This window comes from Acinonyx jubatus, chromosome A3, assembly GCF_027475565.1.
Source record: "Acinonyx jubatus isolate Ajub_Pintada_27869175 chromosome A3, VMU_Ajub_asm_v1.0, whole genome shotgun sequence".
NCBI classification, from domain to species: domain Eukaryota; kingdom Metazoa; phylum Chordata; class Mammalia; order Carnivora; family Felidae; genus Acinonyx; species Acinonyx jubatus.
The window spans coordinates 130,527,348-130,552,290 of record NC_069388.1 but is presented as its reverse complement, the minus strand read 5'-3'; positions in this window follow the sequence as shown (position 1 = coordinate 130,552,290).

The window sequence follows — 24,943 nt, the reverse complement described above, 5'->3', positions numbered from 1 at the left end:
GAGAGAGAGACTCCCAAGCAGGCTCCAAGCTGTCAGCGCAGAGCCTGATGTGGGCCTTGATCTCATGTACCGTGAGACCATGGCCTGAGCTGAAATCAAGAGTCGGTTGCTTAACCGACTGAGCCACCCAGGGGCCCCGACATTTTTTTTTTCAAAGAAGACACACAGATGGTCAACAGACACGCAGAAAGCTGTTCAACATCACTAATTACTAAGAAAATACAAATCAAAACTACAAGGAGACGTCACCTCACGCCTGTCAGAATGGCTAGCATCGAAAAGACGAGAAATAGCGAGTATTGGCGAGGATGTGGAGAAAAAGGAACCCTTGTGCCCTGTTGGTGGGAGTGTGGATTGGCATCTCTCTTCTGCCTAAAACCCTCCAGTGGCTTCTATCACAGAGAAAACCCAACCTCATAATCCAACCTTCTGAGAGGCGTGGGCCTGGGCTGCCTCTCCCCCTTCCAGCCTCCTCTCCTGATCCGCCCCGTCTTCCTCCAGGACGCCCAGATCTGCCTTATCCTTAGGCGGATGGGTTTTCCCCATCACTCAGATGTCACTGTCACCTCCGTGGAGAGGCCCTCCTTGACAGGAGCCACAAAGCTGGAATGTAGGGAAGATTTGGGCTGATGAAGGGTAATTACGAGAAATAGGTCTATTGGACAGAGATGCCCCAGGAGGTCCCATGCGCCCTCTCCCACACCCCCGGTGTCAACTTCTCACACAACTATCGTGCTTGACCAAAGCCCAGAAACGGTCACCGTACAACCTCGGAGCTCATTCCGAGTTTACCGCTCACTCCCTCATGTGTGCGTGCACGTGTGCGTGGGCCTGTGCAATTGTGTTCCACGTGCAGCCCTGCATAACCATGACCCCCATCAAGATACTCACCTGCACCGTCCCACAGCCCTTTGTGGTCACAATCCGTTTTCCACCTCTAATTCTGCTGTTTCACGATCGCTCCGGAACTGAAGGAAGGTAGCGTGTATCCTCTCGGGATTGGCTTTTTTCCACCAAGCATGACTTTCTTGAGTCCCGTCCACATTGCTGTGTTTCCACGATTCATCTCTATGTATTTGCTGCACGGTATTCCACGGTATGCATATGGCAGTTTACTTAACCATTAGCCCTTGGAAGAGCACGCGTCGTTTCCAGTTTGGGGCCGCCAGGAACGAAGAGGGGTTTTTGGGACAACCTTCTAGGCTCCTGTGCGGAGCACTGGTCGGAGCGGAGAAAAGCAGAAGCAGGGAGAACACCGTGTTTCTGCCGTGGTCCAGGGGGAAGGTGGGGGTGGCGGAGACGGAAAAACGGTCGGATCTACGTTGCGCTTGGGGTGGAGTCAATGAGATTTGCTGACGTGGCCAGTCGGGAACAGGGAGGAATCTTACGGTTTGGGCAGAAAACATATAGACGGTGGTGCCCAGGGGTTTTCCATTTGTCTGAGCAGGAGGGCCAGATGGAGATCCGTTTCTCGCCACGCGGAGGGGGATTCGCACACGTTTGCCGACTGCGCAGAGCTGGAAGGAGCTGGGAGGTCAAGGCCCGGGCTTGTGGGCGGTGGGGCCTGCGAGTTCTAGAAAGTATCCGCCTGCTTCACATCGCCTCCCCTGCTGCTATTCACCCCGCGTGGAGGGAGGTTCTCAGACTTGGGTGTGCGTGACAGCCACCTACCTGGGACATTCCAGCCTGGCCCGAGATGCACCCTCTCTCTCTCTCTCTCTCTTTCTCTCCCACCCACCCAAATAAATAAGCATTTAAAAAAATTATTTAAAATTTTTTTTAATGTTTTATTTATTCTTGAGAGAAAGAGAGACAGAGCATGAGTGAGGGAGGGGCACAGAGAGAGAGAGGGAGACACAGAACCCGAAGCAGGCTCCGGGCTCCGAGCTGTCGGCACAGAGCCCGACGCGGGGCTCGAACCCACAGACCGCGAGATCACGACCGGAGCCGAAGTCGGACGCTCAACCGACTGAGCCACCCAGGTGCCCCTTGCATCCCACATTTCAAGCAGGTGATGGTCTGGCACAGCTGGGGGTGGGGGGGCTGGCTGTGGGACACAAGCCCAGCAAGCAATGAGGCAGAGTGCTGCGATGCCCCCAGGCCGGGGAGAGAGCTGGCTCCACAGAGCAGAGCCTCCCAGCGCCGCCTCCAAGAAAGAATATTCTTCTTCAGAGGTTGCCCCGCGTGGGGAACGTCAGATCTTCTCGGTCACTAGCACGTGGGTCAGTGGGGACACAGTGGGAGAAACAAGGAGGCAGAGGTCGGCAGGGGGCTACACGGCTGGGGTGGCCAGATAAAATAGAGGATGCCCAGCTAATCTCAAATTCCAGGGCACGTAGGTGCTCAGTCGGTTAAGCGTCTGACTCTTGATTTCGGCTCAGGTCGTGATGTCACGGTTCGTGCGTGAGTTCGAGCCCCGCATCGGGCTCTGTGCTGACAGCTCGGAGCCTGGAGCCTGCTTGGGATTCTGTGTCTTCCTCTCTCTCTCTCTCTCTGCCCCTCACCTGCTCGCACTCTGTCTCTGTCTCTCTCTCTCTCAAAAACAAACATTGAAAAAAAATTTTTTAAGTAACCTTAAATTTTGTTTTTTTGAATTTCAGATAAACCCCAACTAATTGTTTTGTCTATGTCCCAGATAATGCACGGACATCCTGTATTTTTATCGGCTAAATCTGGCAACCCTACGTACAGGATACCAGCCAGGGCATCTATTGAGCACCTTTTATATACGAAAAGCTGAGTAGACACCTTCAACTATGCCCTCTGTTCTATTAGTAAATATTGATGGGGCACCTTAGGGACCCCTGTAGGGAGAGACGGGAACTCAGTAGTGAGCAGAACAGGCACCAAGTCAGCCCTCCTGGCACTTGCAGCTGAGGGAGGGGGCAAGAAGTAAGTAGGCAGATAAAAATATCACGTCAGGAGGTAAAAGGGCCAAGTATAAAGTAAAGCAGACTGCTGGAGGAAGGGGGGGAGGCACTGTCGCTGGCCTATGCAGGGCACAAGGAAGTCTACTCGGAGCAGAGATAGGCAGGAGGTGGGTGTACCTGGGGGATGCGCTGCAGGCAGCAGGAACAGCACGTGCAAAGGTCCTGGGGAGGCTGCTCTGAGAGAAGGAAAGGCGCAGAGAGGCTGGAACAGAGTGAGCAGGGGCTGGTGCTAGGGAACAAGGTCACAGCAGGGCCCAGATAGCGTCAGTCACCATGGGGAGTTTGGCTCTGAGCGAGATGGGAGCCATAGGAGGGCTTCAAGCAAAGAAACACGGGAAGTATGGTACTGTTAGAAGGCTCACTCCTGCCTTCGATATTGGATCTCATTCAGTCCGCACAGCGGCCTTGTGCTCGCTTTATGGGTGGCCAGGTGGGTGTTAGGTGCTTCCAGAAGCCAGTACAGGACAAGGACTTAGAGGCAACATCGGTTGGCCAGGGGAAGATAAGGCTTGTCTGCCAGCTGCGTGCTTCGACTGAGAAGTGTCACTGTCATCCACGGCAAGTCACGGGAGGGGACGGCCCCGCCAGGCCGCCCTCAGCCCGGCCCACGCTCACCCCCATTACAGCACGACCGGAGTGCCCTGCTCTGTCGCCGGCCTCCCCTCTGAGAGCAGCTGGGGCTCCCGAAGCAGGCCTTCCTCCCACCTTCGTGACCCCTGTGGCTTCTAGACCCAGGAAGGGACTCTCTCTTTTTCCTTTGCTTTCTCGCGCAGATGTTTACGGGGCGGGCCTGACGGGCACCAAGCGGTCTGCTGGACGGCGGACGCGAGCAGACAGGAGCATCACAGAAGGTGACGTCACTGCAAAGCCGTGGACGGGGCAGGGTGCAGAGAGCGCGAGAGGGGGGTGTAGGATGGGGAGAAGGAAAGCATGGCCAGAGATGCAGGGGGCGGCCCGGAGTCTGTGTCGTCTGGCCGGAGGCGAGGGTGCAGGCGGGCATCGTGAGATCCCAGTTCCCGGGGAGGAGGCGTCCCGTGGGCGCCAGGCTGGGCTTGAACTTGGCCGCGGGGTCCACGGTCTTCACCCTAACAGGCCACTGGGGTGTAAGTGCTCCCAGGAGAGACAGAGTCACCTTGCAGTGGCCGGCGAGGCCCAAATCTCCCAGGCTGCTTCCCGCTGCCCGCCGAGCGTTCCTTCTGTCCCCGGCTACATCCCTGTTTCCGGTCGTGCTCGGCCTGCCTGTGATCCTGGCACCTGTAACCCCCTCAGGTCTGAGAGGAGCCTTCTCCCCCCGACTCAGGTGCCAGCCCTGCATTTGGAACCTATTCCAAAAGGTCTTTCCGGGCCCTTTTCCAGCTCGGCAGGGGCAGTCACAGAGCCCCTGAAGCCCGACGAGCCGGCCCGCCCCAAGCACCTTCAGGTCTGGGTGCTACCCCTGAAAGGCAGAGGGGGGGTGGTGCTCAGACTGGCCTCTCGGCCCCCCTCGCCCCCGCTCTCCGTGCTCGGCCAAGCCAGTCCTCTCCCTTATTTGGCAGGGTCACTGCTAACTGACCTCAGGTGAGTCCCAGCAGGTGGGGGGGGGGGGACCTGTGCCCACCGGCCACCTGTTAGCAGCCCTCCCACTGGACGGGCTGGGGGCACCAGGCGGACCCAGGAAGGAGAGGTACAGAAGTGCTTGTCTTCCTTGAAAATTCTCTAGGAGGGAGCTGTTTGCCGGGCTCTGTGTGCACATGCAGGGTGTGTGTGTGTGTGTGTGTGTGTGTGTGTATGTAGTGTGTGTGCACGGGGCGTGTGTGTGGCGAGTGTGATGCGTGAGGTGTGTGCGTGTGAAGCGTCTGTGTGTGCACGTGCATACGTGTGTTCACCTCCTGGTGGACACGCGTGACCCGTATAAATGGTGGACACGGTCCCCGAGCTGCAGTCCTGCGGAGCCCAGAGGTGGGGGGGAGGGGCTGTGCGGGCAGAGGTCGGGGACCCCGTCCCCTGCTCCCAGCCTCTGCCCTGGGCCCCCCACATCCGTCCTCCCGCCCTGGCAAGAGCCACCCCAGTCATGCCCCGCGTCTGCGCTGTCCCCGCATCCTGCTCTGCTGGGCTCCTTCCCTTCCCCAGACCGCAGGGCACTGCGGCTGGAAGGAAGGGCTCCGGAGTCAGGGGCTCAGAGGCTCTTTCGGGAAGGGGGCTCCCCCTGGACCTCTTCGCTTCGGACCTGAGGGGACGTGGGCTTGAGCAGGAGCTACATCCCGAGGGAAACCTCAGGAGGCTGTCTGGCAAACGGCGCGGGTTCTCTGGAACGTGCCGGAGTGACGTTCACTTCAGCCCTCCCCAGCGCTCGCTGGCTCCTGTCGTCCCTGGGACGTCGTTTGCTGGGAAAGAAGTGAAGGCTCGGGGCAGGCAGGCAGGGGCCGCTGAGTAGGACTCGGAGCCAGTGCTGTGGGACGGAGCCAGTGCTTGGGACGGGGCCCAAACTGGCCCTTCTCTCTGGCTTCCTGCAGAATCCAGATTCCTACTGAGTCCCGGCGGTGAGGGCGCGCTTCCCTGGCCGAGGCGTCCTTGCGATCAGCCCGCTTTACGGAGGAGAAAACGGAAGGTGAACAAGTTAAGGACTCTTAGAGTGACGCCCAGAGGCCGAAGAAGCAGGGTCCGGTCCAGGACGGTCTGGCTCTGACTCCGACTCCTCCCAGAGTCCTCCAGACCAGGTGCGCTCCGGGAGGGCGGGAAGCACCGGGTGGGTTTCCAGGGTGGGCACGGGCGGGCGGGGGTGCAAGAGGGCGGTGGGGAGGACGGTGTGCACAGCCGGTCCTGGCTGGTCGGGCCCCCCTGGGGCGCGAGCCACCGTTGGTGGGTGCAGGGGGCAGGTCCGAGCAGTTACCCGGAGGGATGGATCCTTCTGGAAACGCTGCTGCATTGTTTTGCTTAAGGAAAAAAAAAAAAAAATTGACCCTCGTCCTAGCCAGCTGAGCACGTCCTTGGACAACTGGGGACTGAGCCACCACCGAGCCCCAGTGGCAGGCCACACTGCGGTCTGGCAGCCTCCGCCAGTACCCACATCACGGGACCACAGCCCACAGAGGAAAGCCGGCCCTACCCGGGCCGAGGAGACCCCACTCTGGAGCGGAGAGTTGGCCTCTGGGCAAGGTCGAAAGCCTCCAGTTTGCCTAGAAATAGTGTCCCCTCTACGGGGCAGATGGAGCCCCCACCCCAGGGGAAGGGCAGAGAGCACCAGACTGTCAGGGGGCCGGGGAGGGGAGAGGCGTGATGGATGGAGAGCACATCCAGGGCGACCCCCTCTTTGGATGGCCTGCTGTCACGTGCCCGTGAGGGACGGGAGTGGTACGTGGCCTGGCGGGGCACCCGCTTTGTCCCTGTGCTGCCGGAGGAGGTCCGCTGATCATTGAACTTGGCCCATCCCGTGGGGAAGGCTTTGAGGCAAGAAGCCCCCATCATCCCGTGCGGCTCCGGCCCAGACGGGTCACCGGTCCCGACCAGGGCCTGGGATCCAAGATTGTCCTGCATTCGCTCAGGCTTCCTTCCTTCCTCCCTGGCCTCCCTGCCTCCCTGCCTTCCTTCCTTCCTTCCTTCCTTCCTTCCTTTCTCCTCCCTCTTTCTTTCTTTCTTTCTTTCTTTCTTTCTTTTTCCCTTCCTTCCTTCCTTCCTTCCTCCTCCCTTCCTTCCTTTCTCCTCCCTCTTTCTTTCTTTCTTTCTTTCTTTTTCCCTTCCTTCCTTCCTTCCTTCCTCCTCCCTGCCTCCCTTCCTTCCTTCCTTCCTTCCTTCCTTCCTTTCTCCTTCCTCTCTTTCTTCTTTCTTTCTTTCTTTCTTTTTCCTTCTTCTTCTTCCTTCTCCTCCTTCCTTCCTTCCTCTCTCTTTCTTTCTTTCTTTCCTTCCTTCCTTCCTTCCTTCCTCCTCCCTTTCTTTCTTTCTTTCTCCTCCTTCTCTTTCTTTCTTTCTTTCTTTTTCCCTTCCTTCCTTCCTTCCTTCCTCCTCCCTTCCTTCCTTCCTTTCTCCTCCTTCTCTTTCTTTCTTTCTTTCTTTTTCCCTTCCTTCCTTCCTTCCTTCCTCCTCCCTTCCTTCCTTCCTTTCTCCTCCTTCTCTTTCTTTCTTTCTTTCTTTTTCCCTTCCTTCCTTCCTTCCTTCCTTCCTCCTCCCTTCCTTCCTTCCTTTCTCCTCCCTTTCTTTCTTTCTTTCTTTTTCCCTTCCTTCCTTCCTTCCTCCTCCCTTCCTTCCTTCCTTTCTCCTCCCTCTCTTTCTTTCTTTCTTTCTTTCTTTCTTCTTCCCTTCCTTCCTTCCTTCCTTCCTTCCTTCCTTCCCCCTCCCTCCATTCTTTCTTTCTTTTGTTCTTTCTTTCTTTCTCCTTCCCTCCATTCATTCTTTCTTTCTTTCTCCCTTCCTTCCTTCCTTCCTTCCTTCCTTCCTTCCTTTCTCCTCCCTCCTTCCTTTCTTCCTTCCTTCTTTCCTTCCTCCTCCCTTCCTTCCTTCCTTTTTCTTTCTTTCTTTCTTTCTTTCTTTCTTTTTTTCTTTCTTTCTTTGTTCCTTCTTTCTTTTCCTCCTTCCCTCTTTCTTTCTTTCTTTCTTTCTTTCTTTCTTTCTTTCTTTCTTTCTTTCTTTCTTTTAAATTTAATGTGTTTATTTTGAGAGAGAGAGAGAGAGAGAGAGAGAGAATTCCAAGCAGGCCCCACACTGTCAGCACAGAGTCCCCTGCAGGGCTTGAACTCATGAACCGTGAGATCATGACCTGAGCCAAAACCAAGAGCTGCTCACTTAACCGACTGAGCCACCCAAGTGCCCCAGGCTTCATTTCCTCGTTCAAAAGCCGTCTCCTGTGTGCAGACATTGTGAAGCCCTGGGGGTGGGGTCAGAGCTGGGGGTGAGAGGGTGGGCGCTGCTCACGGTGGTCATGGGAGAAAACCGAGTGCTGGCAGAACCCGGTGTTCCCCAACAGCTGTTGGGGTGAGAGAGGGCAGCTGAGGATGGGCCGCCTCCACCCCAGGTAAGAGCCCGCGGAGGGGAGGCCCTGGGCCTGGAGCTGAGGGGACAGAACAGGCCCTGGGTCCCCTTGCAGAACATTCCGGAATCAGGTTAGAACGAAAGAGCAAAGATCCAGCCAGGTCCTGGAAGGAGGACGCCTGTGGCTTTGCCACCGTGAGATGAAGGCACCTTTGGGCCCTGAGGTGGAGGGAGAGCGGCAGAGGGCACAGACACCCAGCCTTCCCGCGACCGTGTCTTGGGCCAGTGTTAGCCAGGGTTCTCCAGAGAAACAGAAGCAACAGGGTGTGTGCACGTGTGCGTGTGGAGAGAGAGAGAGCTTTTAAGGAATGGGCTCCTGTGGTTATGGAGACTGGCAAATCCTGAACCTGCGAGGTGAGCGGGTACGTTGGAAGCCGGAAGAGCCAGTGTCCGGCTGGAATCTGCAGCCTGCCCACTGGCAGAATTCCCTCTTGCTCAGCAGAGGTCACTCTTTGTTTCATTCAGGCCTTCAACTGATCAAACGAGGCCCACCCGCCTGGCGGAGGGCAATCTGCTTTATTAAAGTTCGCCGATTTAAACGTTCAGCTCACACAAAATTCCCTCACGGAAACACCCAGAAGAACGTTTGACCAAATATCCGGGCACCATGGCCCAGCCGACTGGACACATAAAATCAACCATCACGGACCCATTAGTTGGTTGTAGCTTTGCTCTGAGACAGAACTCTGACGGAGAGGAGACAGAGCAACGTGACCGAAAGGGAACCTAATGGGCCCGATGCAGAAATGCACCCATCAGGGGGTGGCCGTCATCATGCGGGACCCTGAGAGCCGAAGGGAGGGTGTGGCCACAGTGATAACTGACCCCTCGTGTGTGGCTCTTCTGGAATTCACCAGGGGCTGTTAGCTGTCTGGGGCCTTGTAACCGCCCCAGTGCCTCCCACGCCGTCTCCTGCCACCGCTGAGGCTAGCCCACCCTTGCTCCACACAAGCCTGAGCCCCACGCCCTGTCTGCGGCCCCTGTCATAGGCGATGCCCTCTGCCCAGCTTCTGGCTCCTTCCTTTCCCTGAAGCCACCTATAGGGTGCCAAGATCGAAGTCAGGACCTGCGGTGTCAGTCTGCGAACCCGGGGCACGGGGCAGTCCCAAGGCGGGCTCCCAGTGGGCAGGGACACAGCCGAGTCCGGATGCGGAGGGAGCCGGCGGGGACACAGGCCGCATGGGGCTCTGGAGATGGCCTCATGGTTTTTAGGGCCACTCGGGGCGGCGGGCTGGGCCCTGGGCCCGGTGAGGACTCAGAGGAGAGCTGCCCTGTTCCTTGTCCCTCGCCTGCCCCCAGCACCCCATCCCGGGGGTCTGTTGTCCTTGCCTAGCGCTCTTCAGTCATTGTCTCCCCTCTCGGTCACTCCAAAGGCCCAAAGAGAAAATGTTTTGCCTTTCTGATCACGGGTAGCATTTGACAAGGGACGGATCGAGCCAGGCCGTGGCTTGGAGGGTGACTTTGATTCCACAGCTGGGGTACAGGAACGTGCTGGAGTCTGCGACGGACTTGTCGTCACAGGCCCACGCCTGCAAAACCAAGAGCAGACGTGTTGTGTTTCTGCGCCCAGCCAGGGCCTTGACAGACCCAGCAAACGTCGCCTCTTAGAACCCTCCTGGCCTCGACAGAAGAACGCGCTGCTCCCGGGTCAGGAGCCCGCGCAGCTGGTGAGCGTGTCCGGGCTCACACTCGTGAGACGCGGGTTCCCACCCAGCTCCGTTGGCACCTGGGCTGCCGTCGTCTCTGGGACCTGCTCCCAACCCCGGTGCCGAATCGCTTTCAAGAAATGTCAGGGGGCAGGGGAACCCATGCGTCTCCTTTCTAAAAAGGACACGAGATGCCAAGGAGGAGAGCTCAGCCGCTTCTCTCAAGACCTCGCTCTCGTCCTGGGGGCCGCCACCACCAGGCTGGCCTCGGGGTGACTGCACCCTAGCGGAGGCTGTGGTTCGGCAGCGATGCGGTTTCAGCTTCTCTGAGCTGGGACGTAGGCCTCCGTGACCTTGGCTGCCTTTCGAACAATACCTACACCTGCCTCTCCATCCTCCCGACCCCGTCCAGGGGCAGGGAGATCCGGGCAAGACGGCTAACACGAGGGACTTTGGCCAACTGCAACTCAAACAAGAGACCGGCCACATTGTTGTGTATCGGTCGAGTGCGAGTTTGTTGCTCAGACGGAACTAAATGGAATGTATTTATTCGTGCAATAAATATTTGTGCGGCGGGTACTGTGTTTGCGTCCTGGGCGGACCGAAGTAATCCACGCTCGTCGTGTGTTCGGGACAGAGGGATTCTTCAGGACTCCAGGCTTTTTTTGTAGCGTTGTTTTTAAGGGTTTTCATTTACTTATTTTGAGAGAGAGCGCGTGCATGCGCGCACGCGTGCAGAAGCAGGGTGAGGGGACAGAGCGGCAAAACTTTATTGCTCTATTAAATTTCCCCAGGAACACACAGACCTCCCACCAGCCAAGAGACCCGCAGTCACGGCCGACCAGCCCCACGTTTCTGCAGAGCCCCGTGCAACTCTCACTGCTGGTAAATCATACCACACTCGCTTTCCGTGGTTCCGATTCCCAGTCTCCTCTCTCCCCTTTGTCATTCTCCACCCCCGTTGCCCTTGGACATTTTTGTTGCTTTTGTAGTAAAACCCCGATGAATAGCGCTGTGCAAGGAATGCAGGCCTTGAGTTTCTTGATCAAAAGCTATAGCATTCCAGAAAGGAAATTGGACGAGGATGAGAATCAGGAGATCAGGCTCAGGCCTCCGCCCCCCTATGGTGTCCTGGAGTTTTCTAGAAAATACCCTTCAGCCATCAGTGGTAGGATCCTGTGGCTTTTCGGGTTAAAGCAGACAACGCTGGGCAAGTCTTTCTGATTGGACACGTGTAGAAGACCTAGAAACACCGATTGACTCAAGCCCTGTGGCCGGCACTGTGCCGTGCTTTGGAGATACAGGGTGAATTAAACTCAGCCATTGTCCTTGAGAAGCTAAGGACACAGGGAGGCAAGAAACATCTTAAGAACCAGGAGCCTTTCAGTTGCCTATGGAAGAAATCTAGACCGTTCCAAAGGGAATTGTCTTTGGCCCGCATGGCTAGGGAGTGCAGAGGTGACGCAGGCCTTGAATGATCTTGCCTGGGCTCTCTCCGTCTCCGCTTCTCGGTTCTGCTCGCCTCTGCTGCCCTTGGCGTGTCAGCCCCACGTTCTTCTGCTTCAGACGTGTCTCAGACTGAGGAGGAAGAAATGGCTGCTCCCGGCCCTACGCCAAACCCAAAAGAGAAAAGGACCCTCTCTTTCAACAGGCGTGTGTGCAACCTCATAAGAAGGGTTGGCCGTTGGTCCTGAGCAGACGCCCACGGAATGACTGAAGTGTCGGCTGAGGGTCAGCTGATCCAGGCTGGGCTCCACTGGGCGCCTCTTCAGTCCTTGCATTTGGCTTGTCTGGGAGGTGTGGGCGCAGACTAGCTCCCTGTGTGCACTCTCCGGCCAGGCTGAGGAGTCACCGGGCACCTGGGGAAGCCCTTTTCACGCTGGGGGGCAGGGGGCGTGCAAGAGCTTGAATGGAAACACGCAAGGCCTCAAGCCACGTCTCAGAACTGGCACCCTCTTTCTCCCGCCTGGTCCCATGGTGCAATGGTCTGCGTGTGCCCCCCGACCCCACCTTGTGCTGAAATCCTAACCCTCAAGGTGATGGTAGGAGGTGGGGCTTTTGGGAGGTGCTGAGATCCCGAAGGTGGAGCCCCGTATGGGATCAGTGCCTTTATAAAGAAGACCCCAGCTCCCTTCTGTAATCTCTGTGAAGGCTCAGAGAAAAGAGGCCACCTAGGAGCCAGGAAGCAAGCCCTCACCAGACCCCAAATCTGCCGGGACCTTGATCTTGGCTGTTCCAGCCTCCAGAACAGTGAGATGTAAATTGCTATTGTTTGTCAGCCCCTCAAACTGTGGTATTTCTGTTAGCGCAGCTCAAATGGACAGACACACGGCCAAACCCAAAGGATTAATATGGGAGGAGAGACTTTGGCGTTTCGTGGCAAAAGGCACGGCTATAGGAGAGGTGAGGGGTGGGAGCCAGTCACACCCTGACCACAGTTATGAATGGCCTGATGGACACACGACATCCCACTGTGATGGGTGACGTCTGGGACGTGAACCCACACGGAGGTCCCCCGGAACCGCATGGAATAGGGAGAGAGGGCAGACGGCTCTCCAGCTGGACGAAGGTGCTGGGTAGACAGGACCCCACGTCGATCAGGAAGGCAAGTCACGGCCTCCGTGGGCCATGGGGCTCTGGGAACCCGGCCTGGCTAGGGAGGCCTCCCTAGAGTGAGGCCCTCAAACTGAGCCTTGAGTGTGGGAGGAGGGGCATTCCGGCAGGGGAACCGAGTGTTCCCAAGCAGGAAGGGCACCTCCGCGCAGGAGCCCAGGGTGGTGCGGGAGAGGCGGCAGTGGGGAAGGAGACAGGGAGGCGGGCGGCGGGCAGCCCGCAGAGGGACCGGCGCCAGGGGAAGGGGGTTGACGCTTGTCCCGGAGGCACTGGAGATCCCTGGGGGGGTTGAAGGAGGGGCGTGACACGGTCCCTCTAGCACGTGGGGGTGACAATGGCAGCAACAGCGGGATCCACGGGGGTGGGGGTGCTGGGGTAAGGCCCGCAGACCGGTCGGGAGACTGGAGGTGCTGAGGCTTGGATAGAGCAAAGAGGGAGTCAGTCCAGAGCCGTCGGGCACTTCAATGGCCCAGAAACGGCTTCTCTGTGATGGGAGATGGGGGAGGTGGGGAGTCCAGAGCGATGCCCGGTGCCCTGGGCAGGGAAATGTTGCTGCCGGAACAGAGGCCCCCACGCATCTCAGGAGCCCAGCATGGAAATCTTATTTGCTGTGCAGGCGATGTTCAACTTGGGTGTCCGGGGAGTGGGGGGCAGCCGTCCTGGGCAGCTAGAGGTAAGCGGAGACTTGGAGACCCAGGCTTCTTCCACGTTGCAGAGCGACCCTTTGGCCACGTGTCTCCCCGAGGTCACCCTGCAGCCTGCCTCCCCTCTGGCCCCCTAGGAAGGAAACAGGAGAACAGAGGACGAGGATGGGAAAGTTGTTACGGGCCAGGCCGGAGAGACCCATAAGTCACATCTGCCTTCTGCCCCAATTCTCGAGGGGCCTGGCGGATGTCTACGTGAGCATCTCAGTGAACGTGCTGGCAGGAGGGGTGCCATCATGGCAGGTGGGCAACCTGGAGGAAGACGATCTCTACGGGGGCTCTGAACAGAGGAAGGAGAAAGGAGATCTTCCAGGAGCCTGAGTCCGGGGAGCGCGAACTTTATTCTGGGGGCACTGGGGAGCCATTGCCGATCTTTGAGCAGGAGAGTGACCCATGCAGAAGCCTTTGAAAGGAAGACCTCCCCTGGGGTGGGAGGGGGCTGCAGGGAAGGGAAGGTAGAGGGTCTAGAGGCCAGGGCCAGGTTAAGGGAGTGTTCTCTGAGCCCACGGCACAGAGAGGGGTTTGCTTCTTGTTAAGCTTGCACGGAAGCGTATTCCTTTTCTCGAAGCTATTTTTGTTTCCTGATTAAAGCCGAATCCACCGAGAAAATTTTTGTTAAGAGAAAGCTTCAGACATTAGAGCTGAGAGAGAGGAGGGCTGGTCTGGACTCAAGCTAATGGAGGTTTTCTGTTTCAGGTTTCCTTACCTTTCCTGCAAAACACATGACTGCTAATGCTTTAGCTTTCAGTGAAAGCAGAGAATAAGGGATTAAAAAAAAAAAAAGAAATCAGGAGATTAATCTTCTTTTTCCCTAATTGAGACCTAACCTATTTTCCCTTTCATTTTGCTCCCTCATCTGTCACAGACCTCCTTTATTCTATTTTCAGAGTCTTTTGTTTGTCCGTCGCAAACCCTTCCGGGGGCCAAGGCTCACCATCCCTACGTTTGTGCTTTGCGTCCTCTCTCCCTTGCGACCTGCTTCCAAAGCCTGATGGCTGTCTGGGGTGCAAGGCGAGGGGTGGGGGCAGGGCGGCCGCGGCCTCCGGATGAGCATGGCCCCGCCCTTCTCCGTCCACCACCAGCACCCCCAGCTCCAGAGGCACGTGATGCCCTCGCCTTTGTTGGAGAACCATTGGCACCCTTGTCACATGGGCCCCTACCTTCTTGGGCTCAGCAGCGTGCTGAGCGGGGACGCTCGGCTCTGGTTAATCACGGCTTATCGGGCTTGAGGATAACTTCGCGGTGGAGGGTGTGTTTGTCTCCTACAGCGAAAGTCACACACTGCTACAAACCCGCCGGCTTCAAACAACGCGCGGTCAAGCGGCCGGGAGAAGAAAGTTGCAAAACACATAGCCGACAAAGGACTGTTACCCCAAATGCCCCAAAGTCTCTTAAAACTCAATAATAAAAAAAAATAAATAAACAACCTGATTTTAAAAAAATGGGCCAGGGGTGCCTGGGTGGCTCGGTCGGTTAAGCGTCCAACTTTGGCTTAGGGCACGACCTCACGGTTCGGGGGTTCGAGCCCCGCATGGGGCTCCGTGCGGAACTCAGAACCTGGAGCCTGTTTCGGAGGCTGTGTTTCCCTCTCCCTCCGCCCCTCCCCCACTCGCGCTCTGTTTCTCTCTCTGTCTCTCAAAAATAAACAAAACATTTTAAAAAAAATTAAAAAAAGGAACCGGCCAAAGGCCCGGACAGACACCTCACCTCTTTGGTGACACCCACAGACGGCGACTCCACAGATGGAAAGGCGCCCTACGTCCTCTGTCACTAGTGAGTTGCCAGTTAAAACCATGACGAGACTCTGCTATACGCCTGTTAGAGCGGGGAAGGTCCAGGACACCGATGACACCGAATGTTGACGAGGACGAGGAGCAGCAGGTGGGCGTCGCTGGTGGGCGTGCGGGTTGGAGGACAGATCGGCGGTGTCTTGTAAAACGAACCACACTCTTCCCGTGTGACCCAACAGTCGTGCTCCTTTTCCCCCAGGGAGCTGAGAATCGACGTCCACACAGAATCCTGCACACGGGTGCGTGTAGCAGCTGTGTTCATAACTGCCAACATTTGGAAGCAACCAAGATGGCCTTCAGCAGGTGCATCGGTAAATAAACCGTGGTCCATCCAGACGACGGAATATTATTCAGCACGGAAAGGAAATGAGCTCTCAACCCGTGACGAGACACGGAGGAAATACAAATCCATGTCCCTCTAGGCTCATCGACTGGAACAAACACCCCACTCTGGTGGGGGATGTGGATGACGGGGAGGCGGGTATGGGAGCAGGAGATATAGGGGGACTCTTTGTACTTCCCTCCTAATTTTGCTGTGAACCTAAAACTGTTCTAAACAATAAAGTATATCAAAGACAAGACACCACACATTTGTTCTGTTATGGTTCTGGAGGTCAGAAGTCCGAAGCCAGTTTCACGGAGCTTAATCCAAGGTGCTGGTGGGGGTCCTGGAGAGAGTCTGCCTCCTTGCCTTGTGGGTTCTCAGGGGCTCCGTTTCCTGTCTCGTGCCTCCTTCCTCCACCTTCAAGGGCGGCCGTGGGGCGTCTGCAAATCTCTCTCTGCTCTGTCTTTGCACCACCTTCTCCTCTCTGGCTAACCCTCCCTCTGCCTCCCCATCATAAGGCCACTTGGGGCTGTGTTTAGGACCCACTCTGATAATCCAGGAGAATATCCCCATCTCAAGATCCTTAACCACACCTGCAAAGACCCTTTTTCGAATCTGACAACATTCACAGGGTCTTGGGATGAGCACTTGCATGCTTTTGGGGGGGGGCGTTCCTCAGCTGGGGCCCTGGGCTGCACAAAATCCTGACAGTGGGCCAGGCGGTCCAGAGTCCCTCCCTATGGCAAGGGTACCGCGGTCCTCGGCCCCCGCCCCATGCAGCTACTCCCTAGGGTTGACTTAAGGCCGACAGCCTCCGGGACCCTGCTCTGCCCTTTCTAGTTCTGCTCAGGAAGGACCTGGGGTTGATTCCCCTTCTGGCCACAGGGGACACCATGAAGCTCAGGGTGGGTAGGACTTGCTCGCAAGCGTTCAACGGGTCAGGGTAGGGCAGACCTGGCCCAGGACTCACACAGCCCACCTGAGGCTCTCCACTCACGCCTCCAAGTCCAAGGCCACATGCAGGTGAGATTTCCCCCAGGGAGGCCGCCACGGACCCCCGACCCGACGCCAGAGGTGCTGGCCTCTTGGGCGGTCCTTTGCCCCTGAAGCTTGTCCTCCTGGGTCCCACCGCCTTCCTCGTGGGCTCACCTCCTCTGGGGGAAGAATTCAGCTCCCCTCCTCTGAAGACACCCTGCTCAAATTGGGTGAGAATTCCTGAGCATTCCGGCTGCCTCAGCGATGGGTGCCCAGTGGGCTCCCTTTTAAGGAAACCTAATATGGAAAAAGGCACACGAGTCGGCGAGGGCACCCCTGTTCTCAGCCTGGATTAAAACTTCATTTGGCAGTGCGATCACCTTGCAGTGTTTTCCCACAGCCCCCGTTTCCTGGTGTATGTAAAATATTCGGGTCCACGACCCTTATTAGGTGCCAGGTGCCGTGATGGGTACCCTGGTGCCCTGGGGGTCGACGGGTGCTGCCCTGGGGGTCCCGGAGAGGGAAGCAGAGGAATGATTCCCTGGTAACTAGAAGCAGGCGGGGGGGGGGGGGGAGCTGTGTCCAGGGCAGGGAGGGGCCGGATCGGGGCCACCGAGGGGCCTCGCAGATGGAGGGCTTCCCCGGACGTCCTTGTGGCCATAGTCTCCCCAAGCCGCCTTTACGCAGGAGGGTTTCCCGACAACACCCGTCCTGTGGAGCAAGGCTCCCTGCTTGCTGGGACCATACAGCGTGTTTTTAGGGGTGCTGAGTAGCTGCCGAAACAGAGGCCCTCCGTGCAGGGCTACAGCCGGCCCTGCCCCCCAACAGCTGCCCCGCGTGCCCGCACCCCACCCCTTGCTCTGCCCTCTGTCTGCTCCCAGGAATGGGCCTTTGGGAGCTAACGTTTCTTTTTTTTTTTTTTTTTTAATGTTTATTATTTATTTTTGAGAGAGAGTGTGAGAGGGGGAGGGGCAGAGAGAGGGGGAGACACAGAATCAGAAGCAGGCTCCAGGCTCCGAGCTGTCAGCACAGAGCCCGACGCGGGGCTCGAACCCACGAACCGCGAGATCATGACCTGAGCCGAAAGTCAGACGCTCAACCGACTGAGCCCCCCAGGCGCCCCGGGAGCTAAGGTTTCTTTAGCTGACAAAGCAGAACCTGCCAGTCCCCTTTCTCCAACAGCTGAGGGTGGGCCGTGTGCCAAGTCTTGGGCTTGGGGAATGAGGCTATAGAAGTGGAAAAGATACCCTCCCTGCCGGTGCCCACAACCAGGTTGAGGGCGGCAGAGCCATAGGCACATGACGCAACAGCTTGGCCCTGGACAAGTTCACGTGCGCTAGAAGGAGGAGAGAGGAGACACCCGGCTTTCCGAGGAGGCGGTGAACCCGGGGCCGGGGCTGAATGGATCCTCCTGCGGTCCGCAGGCTGGCCTTGTCGGGGTTCCACCTCACCCCCGCCTTCATGCCCGTCCCAGCCTTGGCTGCGTTTACGATCCGGCTCACGTGTGCCGGCCCTTGTGCCGGGAGCGTCTGCAGGGTCCCCCATCAATGGTCATTACGAGCCAGGGTCCCGGACATTAACTCTGAAAGGCCACTTGCCAAAAAACGTGCCTGCAGCTGTAAACCAGCACGGAGGGAGGGACAGCCCAAGTGGAGCTGGGTGAGGGTTAGGATTTCACAGATAGTATCACGGTGGGGGCGGGGGAATGCAGTTTGGAATCAAGGAGATGTGGTGGCCGAAGATGAGGTGTGAGGGAAAGCAGACCCCAGAGAGCGTGGGGCAAGATCGGTCCAGGGGCACCCCTGGGGATCTCCAAGACGGGCTCAAGGGGTGTGTGCAGATCAAAACTCTTCCCACAATGACAGTGAGGCATCATTTGCTTGCCTTATTCCCATTGTCGTGAATGAGTTTTCCCTATGTGTGCTCCACTGTGATAGGTTAAATGCAGAATCCTCTATGAGCAAGACATTAAAGACATTTTCAAAAATGTAAAAGAAGGACATTTTTCTCACTATGTTTTGTTTTGAAAACCTAGGGCCTTTTTTTCACTTAAAATGTTATTATGCTAACGTGTAATGGATCTTATTTATTTATTTGAGAGGGAGCGAGAGCACGGAAAGGTGCAGAAGGGCAGAGAGAGAGAGAGAGAAGAATCCTAAACAGGGGCTTAGGGGCTCAATCCCACGACCCTGGGATCATGACCTGCGCCGAAATCAAGAGTCAGACGCTCAACCGACTGAGCCACCCGGGGGCCCCTGGACCTATTTTAAAGCGAATTAATAAAAGTATTTCTGACACTGTTGTCCTAATTTCTAATACTGGAACTATCAATAACTATAACTCCCCTGCACAAAGCATCTTTGGGGTCCTCAATCATTTTCAAGAGCACGGAGGTGTCGTGAGACCACTTAGCTTGAGAACGCGGGTCTAGAACCGGCCCTAAAATAAAAGCTGTTGCGACGTCTTCAGAGAAGACTCTGAACTTGGAGCTTGTAGGCTCTGGGCGCATTGCTTCGTCTGTCTGCACGTGCTTCTCCTCTGCCTGGGGACGGTCATTCTAGTCCACAATCAGAGTGTGTGTGGGGGGGGTGGGGAGAGAACGCAGCTTCAAGCCAAAAGCCGTGTGCAGATAATAACTTTATCACCTTCCACGCTGCTCCCCGTGCTTCCCTGGGGATGAGGCGTGTGTGTGGCCAGCAAAAGCCCAGCCACAGACAACTATGGAAACTGTGTAAGCGTGTAGACTGGGAACTGTTTCTCTCTCTCTCTCTCTCTCTCTCTCACACACACACACACACACACACACGCACACACTCCTCTGCTGTGGGAGGTTGCTCAGGTGCTGGCCTGTTTCTGGCCCCCCCAAGCCCTCCCAAAGGCCGATGAGCCAGGTGGGGACTTCGGGAGGCCAGGGACAGAAGGAGCAGCAGCTGGCCAGTGGAGTGACCTTGGGCATGTCCTCCTTCCATGGCCTCGGTCAGCCAGCTGTGAAGTGAGAGGGTGGGAGTCTGCTCCAGGATCCGGATCCTCTCTGGGGTGGGGGCGGCCTCGCCAGGCTTCTACGGGCTTCTCCGGGAGGGAGGTGTCCAGGGACCAAGCCCATAAGGGCCGCCCAGCTCCACCTGGCAGACGGGCCAAGGGTGTTAGCCGGGCCCTGTAAGCCATGCCAGCTGGCCTGCCTGGTGCCAGTCTCCATCCTCAGGCCGGCCCTGCCCGAGACACCTAACCTAGAGCTTGCAGACCCGGCATCTCGGGCTGAGTGGGAAGCATTGTGTGTGTGTGCGCGCGTGCAAATGCCCCGCCTCTGTTTACACCAGAAGGATTTTTCTAACTGGTGCCTCCTTGACCTCAGGAAAAGGCAGAGCCAGAGGCCTCCCAACACATCAGCTCCTGCTTCAGGGGGAGACCCTCCGAGGGTGGGGAGGTTCTTTCTCAGAAGCCTGATCGCCAGGCAGGTGGGCTATAGGGGTTGTGCCCATGCTCCCCTACAGTAAAGAGGCTTTGAACCCAAAGAATACGGGAACACCAATTCGAGGGGACACATGCGCCCCTGTGTTTACGGCAGCATTATCTATAACGGCCAAGATACGGAAGCAGCCCCGGCGTCCATCAATCGATGAGTGGATAAAGAGGATGTGGTCTATATATACAATGGAGTATTACTTGGACAGAGCTAGATGGTATTTTGCTAAGCAACATAAGTCCACGAAAGACAAATACCATATAATTTCACCCATATGTGGAGTTTAAGAAACAAAACAAGCAAAAGGAGAAAGTGAGAGAGAGTATCAAAACAAGAAACAGATTTTGAATTGTAGAGAACCCACTGACAGTTACCAGAGGGGAGGCGGGTGGGGAGCTGGGTGAATTGGGTGGTGGGGATTCAGGAGTGCGCTTGTCATGATGAACACTGGGTGACGTATGAAAGTGTTGAATTGCTATATTGTACACCTGAAACCGATATGACACTCTATGTTAACTACCCGGAATTCAAGGAAAAACGTAAACGTCCGCCTGGGTGGCTCAGTCAATTAAGCGTCCGACTCTTGATTTTAGCTCAGGTCACGATCTCACAGTTTGGGAGATTGAACCCCACATAGGGCTTTGCACTGACAGTGTGGAGCCTTCTTGGGATTCTCTCTCCCCCTCATTCTCTGCCCCTCTCCCACTCCCTCCCCCTCAAAATAAATAAACTTTAAAATAAATAAAAAATTACCCACAGGCAAGGGAAACAAAAGCGAAACTGAACTATTGGGACCTCATCAAAATAAAAAGCTACACGGCGAAGGAAACAATCAGCAAAACTAAAAGGCAACCAATGAAATGGGAGAAGATCTTTGCAGACGACATATCAGATAAAGGGTTAGTATCCAAAATCTATAAAGAACTTATCAAACGCGACATGCAAAAAACAAATAACCCAGTGAAGAAATGGGCAAAAGACATGAATAGACACTTTTCTAAAGAAGACATCCAGATGGCCAACCAACACATGAAAAAATGCTCCACATCACTCATCATCAGGGAAATGCAAATCCAAACCACAAAGAGATACCACCTCACACCTGTCAGAATGGCTCACATGAACAGCTCGGGCAGATGTTGGTGAGGATGCGGAGAGAGAGGATCTCTTTTGCATTGTTGGTGTGAGTGCAGACTGGTGCAGCCACTCTGGAAAACACGATGGAGGTTCCTCAAAAAACTAAAAATAGAACTCGCCTACGACCCAGCAATTGCACCACTAGGCATTTATCTAAGGGATACAGGTGCGCTGTTTCGAAGGGACAGGTGCACCCCCATGTTTATAGCAGCGCGATCGACAATAGCCAAAGGATGGAAAGAGCCCAAATGTCCATCAATGGATGAACGGATAAAGAAGATGTGGTCTCTATATACAATGGAGTATGACTCGGCAATCAAAAAGAATGAAGTCTTGCCATTTGCAACTACGTGGATGGAACTAGAGGGTATCATGCTAAGCGAAATTAGTCAGAGAAAGACAAATATCATATGACTTCACTCATATGAGGACTTCAAGGCACAGAACAAACACCAGGGAAGGGAAGCAAAAAGAAGGGAGACAAAACATAAGAGACTCTCAAATATGGAGAACAGAGGATTACTGGAGGGGTTGTAGGAGGGGGAATGGGCTAAGTCGGTAAGGGGCATTAAGGAATCTACTCCTGAAATCATTGTTCCACTATATGCTAACTAACTTGGATGTAAATTAAAAAATAAAAAATAAATAAAATAAAAATTAAATTAAAAAAAATTGGGGTACCTGAGTGGCTCAGTCGGTTAAGTGCCGGATTTCAGGTCAGGTCATGATCTCATGGTTCGTGGGTTCGAGCCCCGCATCAGGCTCTGTGCTGACAGCTCAGAGCCTGGAGGCTGCTTCCAATTCTGTGTCTCCCTCGCTCTCTGCCCTTCCCCCACTCGCACTCTGTCTCTCTCTCAAAAATAAACATCAAAAAAATTTTTTTAAATAAACAAAAAATTAAAACTTAAAAAAAGATGTTTTGACCACATCCTACTGTGGACACCTTTATTCATTTACATATTACACACAAGTGTGTGCAAGCGTTCCTATACTAACATATTTGCATAAATTATGAAACATTCCCTAAAGAGAAGTTTTAAAGGGTGAATCGTATCATACAGAGAAGCCGTGTTTTCTCACACGGGTTGTTCCCTACCCCCACCCAGGCAGATCCATCGGACCTGAGCCAATCCTTTAAATTTTTTTTTTAATTTGATTTTTGAGAGAGAGAGAGAGAAACAGCACAAGTGGGGGGGGGGGAGGGGGGCAGAGAGAGGGAGATGCAGAATCCGAAGCAGGCTCTGGGCTCCGAGCTGTCGGCACAGAGCCCGACGCGGGGCTCGAACCCACAAGCCGTGAGATCATGACCTGAGACGAAGTCGGACGCTCAACCGACTGAGCCACCCAGGCGCCCCAGGACCTGAGCCAATTCTGCCTGTGGACTCGGGCTTTGCTTCCTGGCTGGCAGTGTCATCCTCTCCTGGCCCATATCCTGGCTGTGCCCTGCCCCCCCCCCCCCCCCCGTCAGCATTTTGCCAGGAGCTCTGGGCCCCTGCAGGAGCCCCCAGCCTGGAACGTTTCAACCCGCTGCCTGAAGCCCGCAGTCCTGCGTGACGTCAGGGTCTGTCCCCGCCCCACTTAGAAGCCCTGCAAGAACCCGAATGACCGGAGGCCAAGCGGATCTGCCCGACCCTGAACCCATTCTCGGTGTGCGTGTGTACGTGTGTGTGTGTGTGCGCGCGCGCGCGGCTACCCTCCCTCTGCTTCCTGTGGGTGCTTCCGCTCTGAAGTTCAGCTCCTGAGAAGGGTCACTTAGAACCCACCTCTTCCGTCCCAGACACTGGAGTCGAACACCCGCAGCAGAACCGGTGTGCGGAGACAAACTGAAGTTGCTTTGGAAGGGTGACATCCAGGGCCGGACTGCATAGACGCGGCCAGCCTGACGGCCTTCGGGACACCTGGTACGCGCGCGCGCACACACACACACACACACACACACACGCCCCTCCCCGGGCTGCTCACACAGGCAGGGGTGGGGCTCCCAGGGCCCTACTTTTCTCTTTTTCCTTCAGACTGTCTGGCCGATTCATACTTTCCTAAAGTCCTAGTGACCTCACCACCTCTTTATCGCGCCTGTGGTCGTGGCTGGGTTAAGATGTTTTTCCAACTTCCTTTTACTCTTTCCAGCTGATTTAACTTTCCACGCTCAAGGCCAAATGACACCCCAGTTACTCCCAGTTAGCAGCAACACTGGTTCGTGCCTTGAGTGCAAGGTGCTGGGTTCCGGGGTGGGGGGGGTCCCTGGAGCCCTTTTCACAGAGGTGGGGGCTGAGGCCCTGAGAGGGGAGAGGGGCAGGGCAGGGTGGAGGGGGCGGGCTTCTCCTGCATGAGCCCACATTCCGCGCTGAAGGGCTGGGATCCCGCTTCCCTCCTAGTCTCGCAGAGCTCCTCTCCCCACCCCCACCCTCTCTTGGCCAAGAAAACTCCTCATCATCCCTCAGGACCTGGCTGGGGCAGTGCTTGCTCTAGAAGCCCACTGATCTCCCCGTTTGCATTGGATGCCCTTCCCTCCCATCGGGGCTGAATTCTGTCCCCTCCAAATTCATACGGTGACGCTCCAACCCTCCCCCCGGCCCAGTACCTCAGAATATGGCTGCATTGGAGATGGGGCCTTTAAAGAGGTAATTAGGGTAAAATGAGGTCATATGAGTGGGCCCCAGTCCAACCTGACTGGTGTCCTTATAAGAGGAGATTAGGACACAGAGGAAAGACCATGTGCGGACACAGGGGAGAAGAGGGCCGTCTACAAGCCAAGGACAGAGGCCTCCAGAGAAACCAGGCCCGTTGACGCCTTGACCTTGGACTTCCTGCCTGCAGAACTGTGAGAAAATAAATGTCTGTCGTTTAAGCGCCCCCCCCCCCCCCGCACACACACTGTGGCATTTTGTTACGGAGTGTAACACACCCCCTTACTTCTCTCACATCTAGGCCTCCCTCCTCTGCCCCAGCATCAGGTTCATACACCCTCAGTCCCCTGACATTTCCCTCACCGGATGGCCATTTCCCCGGAGAACTCCGTTCCTTCCGTGCCTGGATCTTCAGGGGTTCGAGAAACACTTCTTGGACTCAACTCGCCTCTCTTTTTTTTTTTTTGGTGCAAACGCACAAACTTTGTACAGCTCCTAGGTTCACCCAAGAAGTGAAGAGTGGAGCCGGGTAAGGAGACTTTTCAACCCTCTCAAGGGTTCCAGGGGCACCGAATGGTACATTAGGCTCTTTTTTTTTTTTTTTTTTGAATTTTTTAACATTTATTTATTTTTGAGAGACAGAGATAGAACACGAGCGGGGGAGGAGCAGAGAGAGAGAGAGAGAGAGAGAGAGAGACATAGAATCCGAGGCAGGCTCCAGGCTCCGAGCTGTCAGCACACAGCCCGACGCGGGGCTCGAACCCACGAACCGTGAGATCGTGACCTGAGCTGAAGTCAGATGCTTAACCGCCTGGGCCACCTAGGTGCCCCTAGGCTCTTCTGATGGATTTCTGACGACACCCACAGAGTGCCTCCTGCGCTCCCCTGTAGGCCTGCGTCCTTGGGCTGCTACAACTGGTTGTACATGATCACCTGCTACTTGATTATGTTCCAAATGCATTTATGTTAGTTACGCTTGTTATTATAATGACATTGTGTAATTCAATACACATAAAATGATAAAGGAGGAATTCAAAGAGAGGGTTTTTCTATGAACACTCAATTAAATGCTTTGAAAAAGATTCAATAAAGGTGAGTTGCTTTGAAAATATTGCTGTTGGAGGGGCGCGTGCGTGGGTGGCTCAGTCAGCTGAGCGTCCAATTCCTGATTTCGGCTCAGGTCAGGATCTCACAGTTCGTGGGTTCGAGCCTCGCGTCAGGCTCTGCGCTGACCGTGTGGAGCCGGCTGGGGATTCTCCCTCTCCTCTCTCCGTCCTTCCCCTGCTCATGTGCTGTCTCTCAAAATAAATAAATGCATAAAGAAAACTTAAAAAAAAATGTTGCTGTTGGGGCGCCCGGGTGGCTCAGTTGGTTCAGCATCTGACTTCGGGTCAGGTCGTGATCTCACGGTTCGTGAGTTCGAGCCCCACATCAGGCTTGCTGCTGACAGCACAGAGCCTGCTTTGGATCCTCTGCCTCTGAGAGGTCCTCTCTCTCTGCCCCTCTGCTGCTTGTGCTCTGGCTCTCAAAACTAAATAAACATTTAAAAATAATAATAAGAGGGGCGCCTGGGTGGCTCAGCCAGTGAAGCCTCTGACTTGGGCTCAGGTCGTGATCTCACAGTCCGTGGGTTCGAGCCCCGCATCAGACCCTGTGCCGACAGCTCAGAGTCTGGAGCCTGCTTCCGATTCTGTGTCTCCCTCTCTCTCTGCCCCTCCCTTGCTTGCACTCT